Below are 22,914 nucleotides of genomic sequence, written 5' to 3'. Positions count from 1 at the left end.
AGGGAAAGAAAAGTGATTGGGTGCATCTGAAGAAAAATCAGTGGGTAGATTTACTTCAGAAAATAGGAGGATGATACTAGTTATTTACAGTGAAAAGCATCCCAAATCCAGTTTCAGGAGCTGAAATGATGTTCACGGGAAACCTATGGAGTGATTGCAATGTTAGAGCACATTTTTAGGTATAAGTGCGTTTGTGATTCTGGTGGAGAGGATGACACGAGATGATCTCTCACAGCATTTTCATTTGGTAGCTGAGGCAGAACAGGCTGGGCGACCAGGCCCTTTGGTGGTTGAAAATCAGCTCAAATGGCAGCAAGTGATGGACTGATGTCTACTTCGGGACTGGTAATAAATGCTCACCCCAGGGTGATATTGGGGTTCCCATCATTCAACATCTGGACAATGAGACACAGCTCACACTTAGCAAATGCACACATAATACAAAATTAGGGGGCGGGGGATGGTTGATGTGCAAAATGGCAGGACATCAATCTATGAGGATCTTGGTTAGAACTGGATCCTTGGAGTGGGTCAACAGAGGCCACACCTGAAACACTGCTTCTGGTATTGGACTCCTACATCAAGAGGGATGTAAGGAAACCAAAGAGGGGACAGTAAAGAGCAGCCAAGATGTTCAGGAACCTGAGGCATGCAATCAACAAGGAGAGGCTGAGGGAGCTGGACTGTGTTCATCTGGTGAAGAGGTGATACGGTAGCAACCTACCATTACTTGAAAGGGAATTACAAAGGCATTGGAGCCAAACTCTTCCCAATAGCATTAGGCAAAGTAACTGGGACAGGAGCCACAGATTCAGGCTCAGGAGGTTCAGGATGGCCATTAGGAAAACTTTCCTCCCCAGGGGGATGGTATAGTCCTGGGTCAAGTCATGGGAGACACAGGAGATCTCCATTCTTGGAGGTTTTTTAGGTTCAGCTCAGCAAAGCCATAGGAAACCTGATCTAGTGTAGGGGTTGTCCTGTTCCAAATGGTAGGTTGGGCTGGATACCGCCATATGTCTTTGTCATACCATTCTGATTCCAGCACCTGCGCAGCTCAGCTACTGCAATGGTTTTCCCCCCAGCTTCCACAAAATCTCATCCCAATGGGATGGGACACAAAGCCCTGATGAGTATCATACTGCTGGGCTGCATGGAAATCTTGTCTGTCCACCTGCACTGCTGATGTCAGGGGAAGAGTTTGATGGAGAACAGCTCTCCGTCCAGGCCCACAGAGAAGGTCCACAGAGTCAGAGACAGATCTCCATTCTCCAGTCCAGAGCCATGTGGTCTGTACAAGTTCAGACTGATCCCAAGTGACATCATGTGGAAGTAGGGGACAATTAAACACAAGGCCAGGAAGACCTGCTCACCCAGCAAGACTAGTTGATTCCCTCATCAGCCACTAAGTGGTACTGACCATGAGTTTGTTTTCCATTAGCTTAACAACCCACATCTATAACATATTTTAATTTTGAGTATCAATGGCACAAGGAGGACACTGACATGTCCTCTAGACCACACTCAGGTCCAGGTGCTGCTCAGTCTTTCTCTGTGGTCATGGGCAGACCCCTTGAACTTCCCTTATACTCACTTTTTTTGACTGACAAATGGCCATTTCTTTGCTATCTTACTAAGAACTTTTCAGGCAGACGTTCCTTGTCCACGTGCCTGTGCAACGTCCAGCACAACAGGGCTCCATACCAGTGCTTTTCAGTCACCTTTTTCCTCAGTAGCATATAGTTTCTATTTTCTTGATTAAACATAACTGGTTTGCCAAGGTCACTAAAATTAAATTCTTAAATATGACTGCAATTTTGCCGTCAGAATTCAGCAATAACCAAATCTAGTATTGATAAACCCCAGAGTAAATTACGATTATATGCACATGTATCTATTTAAATGACTTTGTAACAGCAAAGGGCTAACAGGGACATGCCAGGAAATGCCGATGGTCCAATTTAGCCAGATTTTGGTCCAGGCTATGCAGCTAGAAACCTGTTCTGAAGAAAGCAATTTTATTTTTTTTTGCTTGTACAGACTTAGCTGAAGTGCACTGTGCCATGCTGACTCCAGCCAAATGGCCCCATCTACACTGGAAATGAGATTTCACTGATTTGGCTCCATCAGTTTTCTGACCCACGTCACATGAGATGTCTCCAGACCTTGTGGACGTCTATGAAAAACATCCTCTCCTATTCTCTTTCTGGTTGGGGCGGAGTATCAATGGGTCACATTATGTTTCCTAGCCTTGGAAGAATGTGGTGTCATTTTTTAACCTTCTCTCCACACCTCTTTCTTTTCCTCTTAGTACTTAGAGGTAAATTCCCAAAGTGAGCAGATTCGTGGCTCCTCTTCTGGAAACGTACTCTGCTCCATGCTCACATCAGTGACGGGGCAGCTGGGCTCTTCCAGCGAGAAGGAAGGGGGCAGGCGGAAAAATTTCAGAGGTTAGCAGAGCTCAGGAAAACTTGGTGCAGTTTAGACCTTTTCTGAATGCGAGTAAAGAAGGCGGGGAAGGCGGGGGGGGGTCATGCACTCAGCTCCCAGCCCTGCAAGCCCTGCTGTTAGCCCACGGTCTAGCTCAGATCTCAAGTCCAGTCCTGCCATTCTGCCAGATGTGGCGGGCCAGGACTTTGCACCAAATGTTGGCCCATTCTCCCAGGCAAGGCAGAATTTCAGCTCTAATTTTAATGTGCTAAAGATTTTTCCCTCTGCATGCCGGGTGACCTAACGTATATTAAAAAGTGGTAGGTGAACTGTCTGTGTGAACAGAACCGCTTTGTATAAAGAGAAAACAAAAATACATTAAAAAGAAATCCAAACAGAACATACTGGCCTGCTTTCCTGTGCTTGTCTTTGGTGTTGCTCAAGTCTCCTTTGAAAACCTATTTGATTTTCTTTCTTTTTTCATTTTGAGATTATGGGTGTGTTTGTCTAAACATCTGTGGTAGCCGGTTAACAGGATCAGGCCAGCATTAGACTAGTCCAGACACAGAGAAGATAATCCTTTCCAGCCATACAATAGGAATAACATTAATGCATAAATGCATAAATCCTCCTGTTCCACTCCATTTATCACTCAGATGTGCTACCCCCCAAAGCCAGGCAGTTGCACTGTCAATATTGGCTTTCCCTCTGCCGCACACACGTCCCCACAGCGTGAGCTGCAGAAAGCTTACAGCCTCACATAAGGCAGCAATTAAAGGTGCTTCCCATGACACTGAGGAAATGCAGGAGTTCAACACATCCAGATTCACTTGCAGTTACCATTTGAGGCACACTGACGTGAGATCCTGGGTGTCCTGTCAAACTAGGATAGATGAGAGCCACGCTCAGCCGTTGCAGTTTGGCACTTTCATGCTCTAGGAAGGCTTTGTACAGGGTCCACCAATCATATACTTGGCCTCAACAGAGAACAAGACTTTGCCATGTACAATTAGATTAATAACGGTTAATGATGAGCATTTGCTAATTCATTAATAAAATGGTGGACGGATCTCTGAACTGGCACTGCAATGTCCCGGGCGTTGCAGAGGGAGAGCAAGTAGCCGCCTGCCCCCTGGCTGGAGGGTGGTTTGGGCCATGGAAACCACCAGCACTCCTGATCCAAAACAGTCTGTGGTGCCGCAGGGACGCACGCTCCCTGGGAGATGGAATCAGCCAGGGCCCAGATCCTCCCAGAGGATAGAGGCTGTTGTCTGAGAACACCCTGAGCACCAGCATCGGAAGGTCTCAGGGGATGGGTCCCACATGAGGCCATCATCCCCTTTCAACTGCACCAATTTACAGAGCTATATTAAATGTCCTGGGAGACTGGGTGCCTAACAAGAAGGATTTGTGGTCAAATGTCATGCTCGAGAGAATCATGGGATGAACATAAAACCAACCATAAAAGACTTAGGCTGGCAGGGACCTTTGGAAGTTATCTAGTGCAACCTTCTGCTCCAAGTAGGGCTGGCTTTGAAGTTGGAGTAGGTTGCTTAATATCTTGTCTAGCCAAGTTTTGAAAACCTCCAAGGATGGAGATTCCACCACCTCTGGGCTCAGACGCTCTTGTGGAGAAAAATTCTTCCCTTATGTCCACATGGGATTTCCTCTGCTGCAGTCTGTGCCTGTTGCCTCCTGTTCTTTCATTTTGGTGGCTCCCACACTGTGAACTCTCTCCTTTCTTACACTGGAAGACCCTGACATGGTGACAATACTCCAGATATGGTCACACAAGTCCTAAAGAGGAGAATAACCTTCCCTTGCCTTGCTGGCCACACTCTTGTTTATACGGCCCAGTCTGTGGTTGGCTTTCAACACAGTGTGGGCACACAGCTGGCCCACGTTCAGCTTGCTGGCCAGAACCACAGAATCATAGAATCTCTGCAGAGCTGCTTCCCAGTCACTCAGCCCCCAGCCGGCACCTGTGCAAGGGGTCACTCTGCTCCAGGAATTTGTGTTTCTTGCTGAACTCCATGTGGCTGATTCCACGACCTCCTCTTGGCCAATCCCTCCAGCCTGCCCACGTCCCTCCGAACAGCAGCCCAGGATCGCAGCTGCTCCACCACAGTTTGGTGCCATCCTGGCAATGACGATGTTAAACAGCATTCGCCGCCTCCTTCAGCGAGGAAGGGTGTTTTCCATAAGCTCCTGTCAGGTACCGAGTTACCGTCTCTATCTCTTTAGTCTTGCAATCTGTTGGCTGATAGTTAAATTGGTGTTTCCCGTGAATAGTAGGTATTTTGCAACTTTTAAAGTATTTACTATAATTTCTGGATGAATTTAACGTGAAAACAGAAGGAAATGGACAATTGTTGTTGCAGTAATTTCATGTGTTAATGAATGTCTGTTTGATCTGTTACGTTTACTGGAGGAATGGTGGTGGGTACTCTCCTCTTCCAGATACTAATTTTCATCAAATGTGCGAGAGTTTCATACATGTTGGACCTTAATTTCTCTATGTAATGTGATTGATATTTGCCGACAGCTTCCAATGTTACTTTATGAAGAAAGACAAGAGGCAGAGATACTACTGCATGAAGTCATCTCCTTGGGACATCAGGGTTATCATTTTTAAAATATGAACATGAACTTAGCAAAAATAAGAAAACCCATAAACAATTTGTGTTGCCGAGTCTGTATTTTCTTACGTAAAGTTTCAGCCTGACGTTTTGCCCAGCTCAGGAACCGGGAGGTGCTGAAATCTCAGCCCTGACCACACGTGCAGCAACACATGAAGAATTGCCTCTGACCTTCCTGCTTACGTGAAGTTGCTGGTTTTGGCTTTAAAAGGAGGAAACAGGTTGCAGTGCTTTGATTTTTCTCCTCTAGACTACAAATCACATTATGCGCTAAGTCATTTTTAAAATACATCAAACTGGGGGGAATTTCCCAAATCCTATGACAAGAACGGCTTTAAGAAGCAAGCAAATGATGTCCTCAAAGATTGACTGAGGGTAAAGCATGCACAAGAATTCATTCACCACCCCCCAATGATAACACAGTGGTGATCAGAGCTCCTGACGAGGCAGCCGTGGGCAAACGGTGACTCTTTAATGATGAGCATAAATTTAATTTGATTGCTGGGAATAATTGAGTGGTACAGCCCTCCGCTCATTGCAGTGGATTTGAGCAAACATAATTGAAAGGGACATGTGTTTTTTCCTTAGTACTCCCTCTGCAGTGGCTGATTAACCTCCCAGCTGCAGCATTTGAACTTGGTGCTGGCTTTCGGAACGACAGACACACTGACCCAGCGATGACGGACCTCAGCCTCAGCCCGACGGGATGCAGTGCACGGAGCTCAGGACAGACGCGAGGAGCGCGGCGATGCCCCATGTGCTTCAGAGGGAGGGAAGGCCATGAGTTCATGCAGAGCCTCACCTGCCTGGGAGAGAAGGTGTGGATTATTCCTGTCAGCTCGATGCATTTCTTCGTTTTGAAGATTGTTATTGGAGGTGTCACTGGCTGCTCCAGCTTATGTCCTCCTGTGGCGGGTTCTTGCTGATAGACCACACGGTGTTTCTGAGTGCGGCTGCTGAGCAGCAGTAACTGCACCACCACCACCATGGTTAGATGTCCACGTGCAACCCAGACATCCTGATGGTTATGTGCAGCCCTTAGTAGGTTCTATAGAAAACCTGTAGCCTGCTAGATAAGAGACACGGGGATAAGAGATGGAGCTGAGCACTGAGGACGGCAGGCTTGAAGCCCTTTAGTTTCTGTGCTGCTTTTCCCTGATGCTCTAAGATCCTTTGCCCTACCTAGATGCTCTCTCCTCCTCCTGATGTTCACACCCCAAAGCTATTTCTGTTCAGTTGATGGGTGGAATTCAGGCTTTTACAGCAGGACAGTGCATGTTGCAATCTGCACAAACTTTGGGAGAAGCATTTCCAAAACGACCCGGGGCACTGATGCTTGCCTTGCACCTTCAAAGGTGACTCAGGCACCTTGGAGCTTAAAGCTGGGGAGCAACCATGGCTGGCTGCAAAGGGCCGTGGCAAAGACGATGTCTTTAAATTGCACCTCTATAGAGGAGGAACAATGACGCTCAAGGTCAGAGAAATCACACCAGGGAGACTGGAGATAAGTGAGGGACGACCAAGATCCTCTGGAAGAGCTGGAAGTGATTAACGAGTCATTGAGCACAATGACTATTCAGCATGACCTCCTCTTGGGGTACACTGTTCTGCCATTTCTTTCATTGCTTCTGGGCCCAAGAGAAAGATTTTTGTCTGTTAACAGAGCATCCTTTGATACCTACGAAGGCCATTAAAGGATGGGATCAGTTTTGTCAGCAGTATGTTGCCGCTTCGACAGCAGTTTCTGCAGGTATTGTGCAGCAGAGACTCCCTCTGCCAGTCACAGAAGTGCTGTGGAAATAAAGTTGAGTGTTTTCTTGGATAAACCCTGGTGCCAAGCAGGGGCAGAGAGGAGCAACTACAAGCCAGGTCTGCCTCGATGTCTCTGTGACCCTGCAAAGGATGGCTGGGCAAGTAATTCCCCTTGCCGGGGCAGCCCCGGCATCTTCTCCCTGCCTGAACCAACCAGCGATTGTAAATACGCCTTGAGCTCTTTAGAAGTGATATTTTCTCTTCTGGGTCAGGAAAGTGTCAGGAGTGAATTATTTGCTCAAAAAATCAATGTATCTTTTGATATCCCTTGGGATAAGAGACAACCAAAAGGAGGGTAAATGCTGCCTCTTCTCTCCACGAGATATTGAGGAGGAGAAAAAATCCCTAATGCAGTACGCGGTTTTCCCTCAACTATACATTGCCACTGGACTAAACCACAATTCAGTTATGACAGCCTTTGGTGTATTCCTTTAAATGCCTCTTATTGTCAGTTTTGTTACATTTCAGGAGACCTTTATTTTTCAGCTAGTTCATAAAACTCCACACTTGGGTGGGTTCACGTCTGCTTTGTATCTCGGTGTTGGCTGAACCACGGCCCAGCGGGTGTGCATTCCTGAAAAGGGAGTGACATTTCCACCCCTCATTGAGATAAGAATGGACACAAGAAGTTCCCCACGTAAAAAGAAATGGGAAGACCAGGAGTCTGAAGTGGAACATACACAAGAAAAAATATATTGCTCCCTGAAAACCAAACTCCATCATCCTCGTTTTTGTTATCCTTTAAAAAAGCAAAACGATGACTGGGCAAGCCTCAGTGAATATAAAGAAATGGTGTGTAATAACGGGAAACCAATTTAAGAGCCTTTCAACATCAGAATCTAGAAAAAGCTATCTTCTGTGGACATTTCCATATGTTAAAATTTGAAAAATGAAATCTGTAAAATTAAATTCTGGAAGTCTGAAAAGCTTGGTAATTTTAGAAACGCAGATGAAAAAAATGACGTTGCAAAACATTCAAAATCAAATGGCAACTTTTTTGTGTTTTGCAGCATCTGTGCAACGTGTGAGCTAAAGCCAATATTCATTCACATTTTCCAAATTACTAGATAGAGCTTCTCCAAAGGCAATGTTCGCATCACAAGTTGCAAATAATGTTACATTTTCAAAGCTGAAGACATTTTCCTGTAGTTGACATCCTAAATTTTCCAACACACCTCATGCCCTTTCATTGTTATCTTTCAAGTGAGCAGCAGATGATGGGTAATTTTTTCTTTCAACTACGCAATAACAGACAATTTCAAATATTTTGGTATTTCCACAGCTTGAGGAATCATTGGTTACAGGTGAAAACATAGCCTTTCTAATGAAATCATCATTTTCTCAATGAAAAAAATAATTAATACATTGCTGAGCACAAGACGCTGCTCCTCTATATGTCAGGCAGGAAGACATTTAACTCCATAAGCCTGCTGAGAAAGGCATCCATGTCCCTCTTGCTGTCCGACCTGAGGTATTGTGTCAAGTGATGGCTGGACAAATGCAGAGTCTTTGAGTCGGTTCTCCACGCAGTGGCATTACTGAGATCCATGGTGCTCTGGAGCGTGAAGCCACCACCTTCTTTGAAGAAATGCAGGCTGTTTCTTGAGTAAGATTTTTGTACAGATGCTTCGCTGTCCTGATGGCCACAGAGAGGCAGGGAGGGTACGTGCGGACCCAAGCGCTCCCGTGGCCACCAGCTCTCCCTGCCACCCCCGGACTCGGCTCCCGCTGCTCACAGGCAGCCCCACCTCTGTGCGACCGATGGGAAAACCACCGAGCTGCAGGAAGACTTGTCGGGAGCAACGTCGGCACTTCCCCACCTCCATCCCCTTCTTCTAGTTGGTGGCGAAACCTGCCTGATGAAAACAAGCCGCAGATGCTTCTTAAGGAAACTGTTCTCATCCAAGGTGTCTTCCTGGCTGTGCGGAGCCTTTCCAACTGCAAAACCCAAGTGAAAAATAACGTCCCCTCTGGTGGGACCTGCTTGGCTGGTGACTCACCAGTAGCAGTGAAGCCACATGTCCTTGATTTCAAAACAGTGACTCTGGTACCAAAATATATAATTTGTCCATTTTCTGAAGTGATAGATCTGCATGTCCATGGCATGGGAGTGCAGAGGACTTGAAGTGAAAGCTGGAACAGAAAGTGAAAGAGATATTTTCTTAAAGGGACATCCCAGCAAGGGGTGAGGTATCATGTGGCTGGGGTGCTAAGTTCTGGGTCCAAGTGCAATGGAACTGAGACATCAGCACCATCCAGTTACTCACGCAGCAACGCTGGGCATGGCCATGCGGCCACTGGCCACTAGGTGAGGGTCACCTGGGACTCAGCCCCCCACCATGACCTGAGCAAGGGCAAGCGTGAGGACAGTAGATGGGGTCAGCTGAGATCAGCAGAGGTGGTCAGGCAAGCTCATGGTGATGATGCAGATCCAAGGTCAAGTCAAGAAGTCAGTTCTCAGGTCAGGGTTTGGCTCAGGGGGTCCATGGCCAGGTGCGGGCATGGCTGTGACTCAGATGTGGTGCTGTGGTTCAGGCTGGGGACAAGTGTGAGAGCCCCAGCTTGATGGCAGCTCCTGAGGGAAGGGGTTCAGCCATCACTGAAGCCTCTAGCTTTCTTCCCAACAGCTTTCTTCAAGGTCACCATCTGTGCTCTTCCCAAGCTATCCCGGGCAGCCAAACCCCCAGGAAGGAAGAGCGTTCAAGGCACTGTTACCGTGCTCCTCCGCCCTCTGTGGCCCTTTGGCCACTTGCGCCTCCCTGTTCCCCACCACCTCCTTTTTTGCAGAGGGCCCCTGTGCTTCTTCCACTGCAGGACAACACAACCGGCTGCACAGATCTCTGCCTAGCACTGCAGCCCGGTCCCCAGCAAGAGGGCATGCGATGGGGCATCCAAGAGCCTGCGTCTGCTCCAGCACACGCCAGCAGTAACAGTCCCTGTGACTAGCTGGAGAAGTCACACAGAGCCACAGGTCCTCCAAAGGAAAGCTGGCAGTTGTACTGGCTTCTAGGCCAATGGTCCTGAATTGAAAGCCATTAAAGTTTGCAATCTTGAAGTAGCAGAAGTGCCGCAAAAAAACCCCAGAACAGTTTAACTTGTCTGGAAGCCAAACAGCAGCAAAGACGGTCCAAGGGGAGGGCAGACACTTAATTCTACCATCTGGCAGCGCTGCACACCGAGCCCCAGTGCAAAACGGAGAAGTGGCAAGAGATTTCTAGGTAGTCAATCGCTTGCTGCCAAATCCTTCCCCTGGGTGCCCCTGGCCACCACCAGGGCTCCAGCCCCGACTCCAGCAATGCTCTCACTTGCTCAAGGCTTGATTTTTTTTGTTGCTGTAAATCATGGCTCTTCCACTGCTGGAAATGTGCTAGCATGGATGCGGTGGCAAAGAAGATGAGTGTTAGAGACAGCAGTTGTCCTGGGAATTGAGTCCCACTGAGCGTGGTGATGCCAAGGGGGAATCACTCACCTCCTTGTGCTGGAGTATCTGAGTGTTTGAACAGTGACATGTTTCAAATAAGGCTTCTGCATCTTTTAGGTGCTTTTCAAAATGTTAGCATGTACTCTGCACACTTTAGTTCCCATTGTTTTCCCTTCAGCAAATTGGTTCAGCCTCCTGCTTTTAACTGAAACCCATTGTCCATTTATAAAAGGATCTGCCATGAATTTCTCATTCAGGGATTTTTGAAAGCCCAGGTCTTTGGCAGAGAAGCCCAAGGAAATCTTACAATAGATGGGGGAAAAACAGCATTGTGACCTCCCCAGTTACCAGCAGCACAGTTGTCACTCCTTTTCTGTCTTGCACACAGGTGTGGGACAAATGACAAAAAGGCAGGGACAGGCTCCAGTTCGGGAGTGCCTGTCTCCAGCACTGTCTCAGGGAAACCATGGAGGTACTTATCCACGCCTTGAAACAGGAGGGCTGGAAAATAAAAGGAAGATTAAGTGGATATTTGAAAAGAAGAACCTACGAGGTTTTTGCCCTACAAGGGGCAATGTGCACATAAAAACTGGGGGGGTGTTGTCAGCACCCCGCAAGCACTACACGGGGAGTGAGTGTGTCCAGCGCCCTGTCGAGGGAGCAGAAAATCAGCTCCATTGTGGGTTGTCCCGCTGGGCAGCTGAGCCCTCGCCAGCCGCTCGCCCACCCCTCCAGCAGGATGGGGCAGAGCATTGGAAGGGTAAAAGTTTAAAAACTGGTGGGTTGAGATCCAGATAGTTTAATGGTAAAGCAAAAGGTGCAGGCACAAGGAATGGGTAGGCGTCTGGCCGCCTTGGGGAGGAGTGTCTGGAGAGCTGCCCGGCAGGAAAGGACCTGGGGGTGTTGGTCAACAGCCGGCTGAATATGAGCCAGCAGTGTGCCCAGGTGGCCAAGAAGGCCAACAGCATCCTGGCCTGTGTCAGGAACAGTGTGGTGTGTAGGACTAGGGACGTGATCATCCCCCTGTGCTGGGAGCTGGTGAGGCCCCACCTCGAGTGCTGTGTCCAGTTTTGGGCCCCTCACCACAAAAAAGACATTGAGGGGCTGGAGCGTGTCCAGAGAAGGGCAATGGAGCTGGTGGGGGGTCTGGAGCACGAGTCTGGTGGGGAGCGGCTGAGGGAGCTGGGGGTGTTCAGCCTGGAGAAGAGGAGGCTGAGGGGAGACCTTCTCGCTCTCTGCAGCTCCCTGAAAGGAGGGGGGAGCCAGGGGCAGTCAGGCTCTTCTCCCAAGGAACAGGCGATAGGACAGGAGGAAATGGCCTCGAGTTGCGCCAGCGGAGGTTTAGGATGGATATTAGGAAAAGTTTGTACACTGAAAGGGTTATTCAGCATTGGAACAGGCTGCCCAGGGAAGGGCTCTCACATCCCTGGGGGTATTTAAAAGCCGGGTAGACGTAGTGCTTAGAGATATGGTTTAGTGATGATTTTTGTCAGAGTTAGGTTGATGGTTGGACTCGATGATCTGAAAGGTCCCTCCCAACCTGGGTGATTCTATGATCCTATGATCCCCAGGAAAGCTGGGCTCTGTCCCGCCTAATGGTGACTGGGGAAGACAAACGCCATCACCCCGATCGTTCCCCCTTCCTCCTTCTTCCCCCAGTTTCTCTTGCTGAGCATGGCATCAGGTGGTCTGGAATGTCCCTTTGGGCAGTTGGGGTCAGCTGTCCCGACTGTGCCCCCCCAGCCCGTCACCGACAGGGGGTGAGGAGCAGAGACGACCTTGGCGCTGTGCAAGCCCGGCTCAGCCTTAACTGAAACATGGGTGTATTACCAACACTGGTTTGGTCACAAATCCAAAACACAGCACTATATGAGCTATTATTAAAGAAAATTAACTCCAGATCAGCAAAACCAGTACACCTGTCCTGTGATGACTGTTTTGGCCAGTGTGGGAAAGAGGACATGAAGCTTCTTTGTGTGTTTGTGTGTGCATTGATGGGAACATTTTCACAAAGGTCAGGCTGATAGTGAAGCAAACACTCTGCTGGGCTTGCTCCACGGCTGGGAGAGGGAATCTGGGCCAGACTGAGAAACCGTTGGCCCATCCCACGAGGGACATGCAGAGCGCTCAGTGCAATGAGGCACTCCATGTGAGCCCCATGCCTGCTGATGTCTGTAGGTGTGGTTTTCAGCGGGTTTCCATGTTGTCAGCGTGGACAGATATGCGACTACATCTGCAGGGAGCAGCCGCCTGAGAGTGGAGGCCGCTGTGCTCACCAAGCTCTGCCATTTCGTGACGGTTGAGCTCTGGCTGGCAGCACCTTGTGCTGCATTCAGGGCATTTTACATGCTCACAAAGGCTCAGACATCTACTGTGCCATGGCCTTGGCTCTCTGTCTTGCAGTGATGTCCTGTGGACACTTTCAGACCCGCAAGAAGGGCTGGAGTTCTTAACTGGGGATCAGCATCAGAGGTTTGCATCTGAAGCCCTTAAAGCAGAAGAGTCCTCCAGCATCTACAGAGGCTGCTGGCTCTGACATAGCACCACAGTTGACTTTGTCCTCCCAAGGGGAAGGTAGCATCTTAGAAATGAAAGGGCTCGTTTCTGTTTGTCACAAGTGGCCAAGTCTCCTCAAACAAGCCCACTGAGGTGCTGGCTTTCTGCAGTGAGACCTGGCAGGTGGCACAGAGCATCTCCGTGTGGACCTTTCCATTGCAGAGCATGCAGATGTCCCCCTGAAGGTATTTGCCACCTGGTCTTGACAGTTCACTTACTCAGATACCCATTCATGAGCCTCCTGCCCTCGCTCTGACATGTGGATGTGCTTTAGAAGCATTTAGGAGCATCATGTCCCGCAGAGGCCTGGAGGATTTATCATCAACTTCTCAACGCACAATTCGATCACGCCGTAGATGTGCCCTTTGCAAACAGACTGGGGAGGAAGAGCTGACTCACCTCCTAGTCATGTGGATCCCAATACCAAAATGTCTATGAAACAACTCCAGAGCTGCCTATTAGATAAGCATTTTGGTGGGAGCAACACTAAGGTGTAGGTGGCATTTGTCCCACCTAACTAGTGATCACCCAGTTTGGAGTTTGGGTCCTTTCCAGAGCCTGTAAGAAGAGAGACAGGCACCAACCCTGCTGCAGGGTGGACCGGTGATGACTGGCGGGGATGCAATCCCACGTTGTGCCGCTGCCTTCAGAGTGGAGAGCATGAAAAACACCTCGGGCAGCTCTCACAATCCCCTTTCTCTGCCAGGGCCGTTGTAAGCCCCACAAAGGAACAGCACAGCGTGGACTTCAAAATTGAGTCATTACGAGCTGGTAGGAAAGAAGTAGTCTATACCATGCCAAAAATATCAGTGTTGCAGCAGGACCTCCTCCTCAAACATCACGAGACAGTGAGACATTTTTACACCTTCCACGTAAGTGCATTTTGCTCCCAGTGCCCCCTCCAGAAGGTGTTTCTACCTGGCTTTGCTTTGGGGGATGACTCAAGCTGCAGGGATGTCTTAGAGCTGGGGCTGGTGCACCAGCACCACTGCACATGGGTCTCCGTGCACCTTCCCAGCAGCTTCGGGTGGCAAAGCCAGCACGGAGGTGGGCAGCCACTGCCGCCCATGGTCTCAGATCGGCGTGGGTGGCCATGGATAGCGGACCTGCAGGATTTCAGACACTCTCAACCTGAAAGGGTTAATAGGGGTTCTTCAAGCATCAGGGAAGCAGTGGACTAAAATGAAGGTGGAGCCAGTGTGTCTGAGATCGGTTCCAATTCAGCAGTCATCCCTAGGGTGTCTGAGGCACCCAGTAGAGGCCTTGGCTCGCCTGCAAAGCAGCTGCCAGCTGGACACCAGGGCTGGTTCAGACTCACAGCCCTGCCTCCTTGCCCTTCTCAGCAGCTCCAGCCTCTAGAGAAAGGACCAAAGACTGACAGAAGCACCAAGCGCTTGGTCAGAGACCCCTCAGGTTAGGAGCAAACCCATCTCCTGCTGCAGTGGTAGGGGAGTCCCAGTGACTGGGAGGAGAGAAATGCCCTGAGGCGAAGAGGACACAGCTCAGAGACAAAGAGACCACAGCTCAGAGATGAAGATGCTGTTGGACAAGGATGTGGAGGTGTTCTCCAAGGTTTGACTAGCCTGTACATTTCCACTGCTGCATCTGCAGAGGTTCTTCCAGCACACCTTTCTGACTGCTCTGCTCTGTGGACACAGCTTCAAGGCTTTTTGAAGTGCTTGAGCTTCTTGTCCAGGAAGAGGCTCCACAGTGCAGGCATGTCATTGGAAGCATCCTGGACAATACCCCTAGAAGTGGTCTGTAGGTTTACAGAGGAAAATACTGATAACACTGAATTTAGCAGCCCAGCCAGGGCACCTCCGCCAGGGGCACATTCAGGAACATGGAGCAATCTCAGGCTGGAACAAAAGGCAGCACTGCCTGTGCCATAAGCCAGGCTGGAAGCAGCCTGCACGGCCACAGGAGAGAGCATGCCCCGTCTGAGCAAATGGGTAGGCAACGGATCCAAAGACACAGCGATGACGTCCCGTGCCCTGGAAGCACATGAGGATGTTTTTGGTGACTCAGGTAGGCTTTTCTTTATGATGACCTGTCACCAGAGAGATGTGATGTGCAATTTGGCCTCCTGCGCTACTCCAGTACTGCAACCTATAGGATTTTCTTCGTTGCCTTTGTGTACTGACGTTGCTAAGAATGGCTGGAAAACACCATGCTGAAGAGACTCAATGTCCTCGGTGACCTCTGAGCTGGTCTCTGGGAGAAGATGTAGCCGAATGGCTCTTGGGAGGAGCAAAAAGAGTCAAGGGTATAACAGTCACTTAAGCCCTTTTAAGCCTCCACTGTGAATTGCTGCCAGTAGTCTTAGGCTTAGATCCCAGGCGAGCAGGCTGACACAAATGATAAACTATTTTGCAGAATATAAATGATGCAAGAAAAGCAAGTCTTGAGAACCAGTACACAGCGCCAGGTTTCCAGCAACTGTACAACAGTGAATCATACTTGGTTTCTATCACTGTTGGATGTGGCTCACAATTCTGAAGTTACGGAAGAGCATATAAAATGAACAGAGAGAAAGCAAGATCCGAAATAAATGGGGTGAGAAGTGAATGTGAGTATACGCAAGCAGATAGAGCAACCTTTGCTTTTCACATAACGTGAAATGCAAAAAAGTCTTAAGAAGGGCAGAGGCTGGCAGGGGGGGCCATTAACCAAGTAATTAAAATAGAAGCAAAAAGGGAAGAAAGAGAACAATGGAAAGTTTTGAAAGACAAGGATACCAAATAGCAGCAGAGAGAAAGGACACCTTCTTCAAACACTACCAGAAGGTGGTTCACTCCTGAAGGGCAAACACAGGCCCCCTGGTCTGATGAGTCTCTGCATCAAAATGCACCATTAGATGAATTCAGAGAGGAACCGCAGGGGAGGTTGGATTAATCTAAGAGCTTCTGTACTCAAAACATGACATGAGTATTAAACCCAAGGAGCACCGGTAAAACGTGAGCCCCAAACTAAATCTTGCATTTTTTCTTCAGGCACTTGATGCTGTGCTTATAACGCGGATCCTGATGATACTTGAAATCAGGAAGAAGAGAGGAGAATCGTACAAGTCAGGGGAGTGTGCAGGAATGGTCAGACGCCAAGGGCACCATCCTCAATGACAGCATGGCCTTGCACTTGGGTGAGGTGGCACCTTATCGCCTCCCAAACACACTTCACAACGAAGATGCCCTTCCTGAGAGTCACCCTACTGTCCCTCTCCCTGGATTCACCCATCAGCCATAGTTAGAGGGACTGGCTTTTCTCTCCTTTGTCTTGCTTTTAGTTTAGTGAAGATAACATCAATTTCACTCACACCAGCTCAATATAAATACGGTTCCACCAGCCTTAATGGGTTGGCTTTAGATTTGCAGCAAGGCAGAGGTGGCAAGATCTAGTTCTTCCTTTAATTACTGTTTTTTCCTCTCTACATTTTCAATGGCCTCTCACTGATTAAAGAAGAGGAGGAACATCTTGTCATTCCAGCCAGAAAATATTAACCCAAACTTCAGCCCCCTCCAGTTTCTTCATTTTCAACCAGTCCTGGAGGAGAGGATCTTTGTGTGGACCTCTGCCCATGCTCCAAGAACACACCAGCTCTGCCTGGTTGAGCACAGGTCAGCTGCAAACTTGAAGTCAATCAATCAACTGCGCTTGCGAGGGATGCGGTCTTGGAGCAAACACCCTGCCTTTCCATCACAGCACGACTGGGGAGCAGCAACGCACTGCCCGTGGCTCCACAGCTCTCCTACAGAGCCGGCTGGTGTCCACCCTGTCCAGAGCACGGGCAAAGGGACCTCGCAGGAGGCCTGCCTATGGACAGATGTGTAGACCTGCCTTGTCTGCCAGCACGAACCAGTCCAAGGGGAATCAGGAGCTGAGCGAAGGTGGTTCATCGGTGAAGATCAGCCCTGGAGATTCACATTATTTCTGCACACCGCATCAAAGCCCTGGGTGCAGCTGAGGCACACCAGGTCCCGCGACCACGCAAGCCACTGCGTGGTGTGGGGACCCCACGATAGCTGGCCCTGTGGGCAGGCAGCATAGCCCGCTCTGCAGACCCACTGCGTGGGAGCACCTCGCCTCTTGCACACTTGTGTGCCATGCTCGGCACCGATCCGTGCAGGGGAAGAGCCTGGTGCGAGCTCAGACATCAGATTGCTTAACCAAGCTCCCTGCTCACCCGGTTTGCTCCATCCCCCACGATGCTCCAGCAGCATCCCTGCCTCCCCTCCCCGCTCCCCTCACCCTGCTCGGAGGAGCGCGTTCTTGCAGATTGCTTTGTAGTAATTAGCACATCGGTGGGGCTGGAAGTGCAGAGCGGGGAAGTGGAACAGGAGGAGAAGCTAACGAGGTCAGAAGACAGCATGTGGCATCCCCACGAGGAGAGGGAAGAGGATTCAAAACCTGCTGCAATCAAAGAAGCACCTGCCCGGGATGAATCCCCGGGGCCAGGAGAGCGAAAGGAGAGGGAGAGGATTTCTTACTGTAACATACGGCGGCAAGTCTTTCTCTCCCATTTGTTTCAGAGACTAATTAGGTCAGTGTTGCCCTTGCAGATTCAGCCCTGGAAACCTGAGTTCCGCCTGCGCTCCAGATCGCAGGGTCCTGGCAGACGGGGAGGGAGCGGGCTGGGCCGCGGGCCTGGGACAGCTGGTTCATGGCATTGCGCAGGGTGCTCAGTGCTCTCTGTCCTTTGATACTTGCTTGATTTAAATGGCTTTTCACTCCCAACCTCGTGGCAGAACAACGCCACCAATTCCTCAGCCCCACGCTGGCAAATTGACTGGAATCAAAACAGGTATGACTTTAAAAAACCCACGCTGCAGCCATTTAAAAGTGTAACTAACGCTGCAGGTAACAGGGACTGCTTTTCCCACCTCGCTGCCAGCGGTGTCCAGAGCTCACAAGCCTGTTTTAAGCCACAGCGTCTTTCACCTAAGAGTTTTTCATTCATCTGTGTTTCTTTCATAGGACAGATATTCTGAGAAAGTTCTTAGGGATCACGTTCAAAAACCTGAACTTTTGGGGCATTTTGCTTCTGTGTTTGCTCTCAGTTGTGAAACACTGAGCCATGAAATGCAGCCAAAAAAAGGGACGGGCCAGAAAGGGGTCAGCACGCAAGAGAGAATTAAAAGAGCCACCACTGCTCACCACGACCAGTCCCAGGACTTTTGCAGAAAGAAAAAGATAAAATCAAGATGTAACATATCCTGAACATGGTTCACAACTTTATTTGACAGCAATATACAAACATAAGCCCTAAATCCTTGGGTACTAAAGGTATGAAGCAGCTTGCAGAGGGAAGAAGAGAAATTCTTTCTTACAATAATTACATTGCTGACCACGTGAAATCCTTCTTGGCTCCTCTGGATCACAGTGGAGAGCAGAACTGGTCAGTCACTGGACACAGTTTTGGTTCCTACATCCATAATAGCATCATATTAAACGACTGGGGTGGCAGTGACTCCCCGGTCTATTTTGGTGAGGGGAAAGCTCACGACAGACAGGCAGCTCCAAGCAGTCCCCTTGAGGAGGCAATACGACCCAGAAGGTGACAACCCCATGGGCAAGTGCAGCACAACCCTGTTTCCATGGGGGAAAAAGGAACCCCATGCTTATACCACCCAGATAAACCACCGCAGAGAGTGAATCCCGGTCGTCTGCTTCCTCTCTGCACCCCTCTCGCATACACGTGCAGGCGTGCACACACAGCCATCCTCTCCTCCCGTTTCAGCAGACGCCGGTAAAGTGGGTCACCTTGTGGCACCAGAAAGGTCCTCCTGTGTGACAGCTATTCCTGTAGAAACACGTCAGCCCTTCAGCATCTCCCATGCTATGTTTGGCTTGTGCTGTCATTATCTCCCGCTTTATCAGGTCAGCCTCTGTGGCATCTAACCTGGGGACTAATGGAGGCTGAGTCCTGCAAGAGGCTCGCTCCTTGCCGAGCGCCATCACAGTGTCTCCATGCAAATGACATCCTGGGAAGCTGGCGGCGTCCCCTTCACTTTTCCAGATCAAAGGTGCTTGCTTTGGAAATCAGAAGCTGGTTTTCTTCCCAGCCCACTTGGTCGGCTGTTGGTGAGAAACACAGCACAGGTGTCGTCAGAGCTTGCGGGGGTCAGGGCAGGAGCCCTTTGTCTCCCACCCAGCCCCGTCGGCTCAGCCCGTGGGCAGGTTGACTGCTGTTTGGGCATGTCCGCTTGCCATCTCCGTCACCCTGAAGTGATGGCAGGTGGCATCATAATGCAATGCCTTGTCTGCCATCCCTCTCCTCCAGGACAATTTCACATACGGTTCTGCTGCTTGCTTTCTGGCACGCTGCACATTGCCCCAGGGCTAACGGCAACAGCATCTTGCTCCTTACACGAAAAATGAGAGGTGGGAGAAGGAAGGCAGGACTTACCCTTCACCAGAGAGCCCTTTCTTCACTGCGCTTTTCATTTTTACTCCCTTTCCCTCTGGACTTTTGAACCCTGAATTCCTTCCTCTCTGGGCGGACAGCGGGGAGCGGCAGTGGGAAGGCAGATTCCTCCGTCACCCACCCGTTGCCCTGCCCCTGCCTGCAGGACAGCCCTCAGGCCTCAGCTCCTGGGTGAGGAGAGCGCGACAGAGCTGTGCTGTCCTGTCTGCCCCCCCTCGCTGGAGGGCAAGTCTGGTTCCCTCCTGGTCGGAGCGGGATGCCCGTGGGAAAGGCTGACACCTCGGGTGCTCGCACTGGTGCTCTATCCCCTCTTTGCTCCAGGCAGGACCCACAGATTTCTCTTCCACCCAGCGAGTCACCCTGGAGGGCTCATCCCCTTTCCTTTTTACCTCCCCGCTGCAAGAAATCTTCTCCCCACCTTTATGGAATCATGGAATCACAGAATTTCAGAGTTGGAAGGGACCTCTAGAGATCATCCAGTCCAACTCCCCTGCTAAAGCAGGATCGCCCAGAGCACATCACTCAGGGCTGCAACCAGGCAGGTCTGAAAGTCTCCAGAGAAGGGACTCCACACCCTCCCTGGGCAGCCCATTCCAGTGCTGCCACCCTCACCATAAAGAAATTTTTTCTCATATTTGATCAGAACTTCCTATGTTCCAGCTTGTGCCCGTTACCCCTTGTCCTCTCCACCCTTCCATCCTCTTTTCTCCTGCACGGCAGGAGAGGGAGCAGGGGCGAGCCAGAAACCCTACAAGAGCCTGATGGTTGCTGATCCCTCCATCACTGACCTATCTGGCCTCACGTTATCAGCACGGAGCCCTGCAGCACCCACCAGCCCCACTTGTCTGTGCTGGCAGTGAATCAGCACGTACCCCGCTAGTGCGGACTAACCCCCATGAGCTGGAGAGAGCAGTGGCTATCAACTTCTGCCTTGGGCGACGAGTTGTAATTGCCACAGCTTGGTGAGCATTTTTGTTTTGGAAAAAAGCCAGACTTAATTTGATGGCAAAGCGTCTGCAAAAACTGTGGAAAAATCATGCCACTGCTTTTTGAGGCTGGATTGTTAAAAATAAATTCCTGGTCTAAAATATAGATGCTGTTGCTCCAGACTGTAGTTCAAAAATTATTTTTTTTGTGCAGTTGAGATTTCAGTATTCTTAAATCTCCTTGGAAACTTGCATGCCAGCTGCATGGAGAAAACAGATCGTACTTATGCTGTTACACAGCTCTTGCTGTGGACAGTTTGTGTCCAACCCTCCCCACTTTGGTCCGTGAGTACTTCTCCCCAGGAATCCCACGGGAAGAAACAAACAGAGGCATGCGTGCCTGGCTCCAAGCGGAGCAGCTGCTGGATGCGCTGACAGAGCGAGGTAACGGAGCCAGAGCTCTTTATTCTGCTGATCAGTTAAGTGCGAATAGCAGTTTGAAAACTCTGATTTCATAAAAGTCTCACTTACGTGATGCTGGAATGGACAACCCAAACTTTGCTGGTGTGCTCACCTTTCCAGATCCTTTAGAAAGAAACCTTACGCGCTCCCGGCGCAGGCTGTGCCCTCCGTCTTGCTTTCCCTGTGCTCATTAACAGGATAGCAAGAGTCAGTCGGGTCACCCCCTCTCAACTGTTGCCATGCTTTCGGCACAGCCTGGTGGCTCTGTCCCACATTGACTCCCGTATTTAGCTGCGCCGTGGCTGAGGACGTGGAGGGAAGGAAGCGGTACATTGGGAACCGCAAACATTCCCTTCTGCAGCTTCCAGCCCGAGGTCAGATCTCCTCTGTGCTGCTCCTGTGCGTAATTCACACCTCTACAACTGCTGCCCGCTGCCGGGGCAGCAGAGGTGGGCTTTCTAGGGAGGGTTCATATCTCCAGGTAAACAGATACACGCGATGGGTGAAAACCAGACCAGCTGTTGCAATGAAGCTATCACGGATGTCCCTACAGCACTGCAAGACACAATGGGCCAGAGGGAAGAGGGGTCTCACCCCATCCCCGGTGTCTCAAGCTCGAGCGCTAGCAGGGTGTCCATTCCCTGTGCTCTGTCAGGCTGAGATCCAAGCCTCCCAGCTAACTACCTCTCCATTTCACAACTCCTGAACCCCCCCCAGGCACAGGCTCGGGGCTCCAGTACAGTTATTTCAAATCCCACCCACTCACCCATGCTGCTTTTCATCTGGTGACGGTTTGTTTAGCCTGTCCCTAGCAAGTGACCCATAAGGATCCTGGCGGTGTTTATGCTACCGCTGATTAGCAAATAGCCGTGTGACCCGCTGGGAAAATCTAAGTCAAGTCCTTGTCTAGCTGCTGACCCATGTAAACACTAAGAATTACTCCTCTGGCTGGCGTGATACAGGTCTGAGGTCAGCGGATTAAGCTACAGGGAGCGAGGGCTGCTTTACTTCTCGGTGACAGCATCTGCACAGGCGTTTGGTGACTTACGCTCACAGGCACTACCTTCCCTGCTCTGCCTAACTCGGCTTTCCCAGACCTCAGGAGACAAGCCCGGAGCATCCGCCTGTTTGACTGCTCACTCATGGGCCTGGGAAGCCAGCAAAGGGTGCAAAGAAAACAAAAAGAGGTCAGAGAAGATGCAGAGTGAGAAAACAAACACAAAGGAATGAGAAGGTCTCTGTATGCCAGACGTGGGACATCACTGCTTCTGTAAATGCCGCTTTGGAAGTGACCCAAGAGGGAAGAGAGGCATCTCCCACCCCAGCACTTGTCCTATATCAGCTCTAGGCACCGGATCAGGAGTGAGCACGGTGGGATAAAGGGGGGCAGAGAGACAGCGAAAGACCATCACGAGCCGATATGATGAACTTGGTGTGAGAATTCTGCTTCCCCCGTAGAGTCAAGGCCACAAGCGCTGAGTCCACTCAGGGTTTCTGCTCAGGTCTCTTCAATGTTTATTCCCACCAAGTCTTCAGCTGCACCTCTGGCTGTACCTTCCCTCCTTTCCATGCCTGGAAGCAATTATTCCAGGAAACTGGCATTTGCAGTTATTCACAGTGCCTAGGCAAATATCGGAGCTGCACATATGAAGTGACGTCTCTCAAAGGTGATGTTGCATCAGGGACACAAAAAGAAACAGTCTCTGCTCTTCCTATTTCTGCTCCAATTATTCCACTTGAGAGGCACAGGAGAAAGGAGAGCATCTCCTCCCATGTCTGCCAGCAAAGGGGTGAGCGGGGCACGTGAGGGTCCAGGGTGACCCAAACTTCATGGACAGAGACCAGGAGGAGAAGGACAGCAGGGAAAGCCCTGGGCCACGTCTGGACTGACAGCAGGGGTGCGCTCTGCAGGACCCATTGGATTGTCAGTGGGTCCGATGAGGCTGTGGGGTCCCAGCTGGTCTCCATCCCCTTGTCCAGAGAGTGACGGTTTCTGGTGCCTCCTTCCAGAGACAGTTTTGGTAACACTTTTAATAAGTCTCCTGCCCAGGAGACGTATCAGCTTGGTTTGGACTAATCAGTATTTCTGGAGTTGCATGAAATGGGAGAGAAGGATACAAAGCATAGACTTATGAGCTGAAATTAATGTTTTCTGAAGAAGTCTCCTCACTTCCCCATGACTGCATCTGGAATTGCAGAGGAGCCAGCTGCTGTGACACAGCTGCTCCTGGCACCATGCCCCAGACAAAG

This window comes from Chroicocephalus ridibundus, chromosome 19 (genome assembly GCF_963924245.1).
Source record: "Chroicocephalus ridibundus chromosome 19, bChrRid1.1, whole genome shotgun sequence".
NCBI classification, from domain to species: domain Eukaryota; kingdom Metazoa; phylum Chordata; class Aves; order Charadriiformes; family Laridae; genus Chroicocephalus; species Chroicocephalus ridibundus.
Note: the sequence above shows the minus strand (reverse complement) of the source record.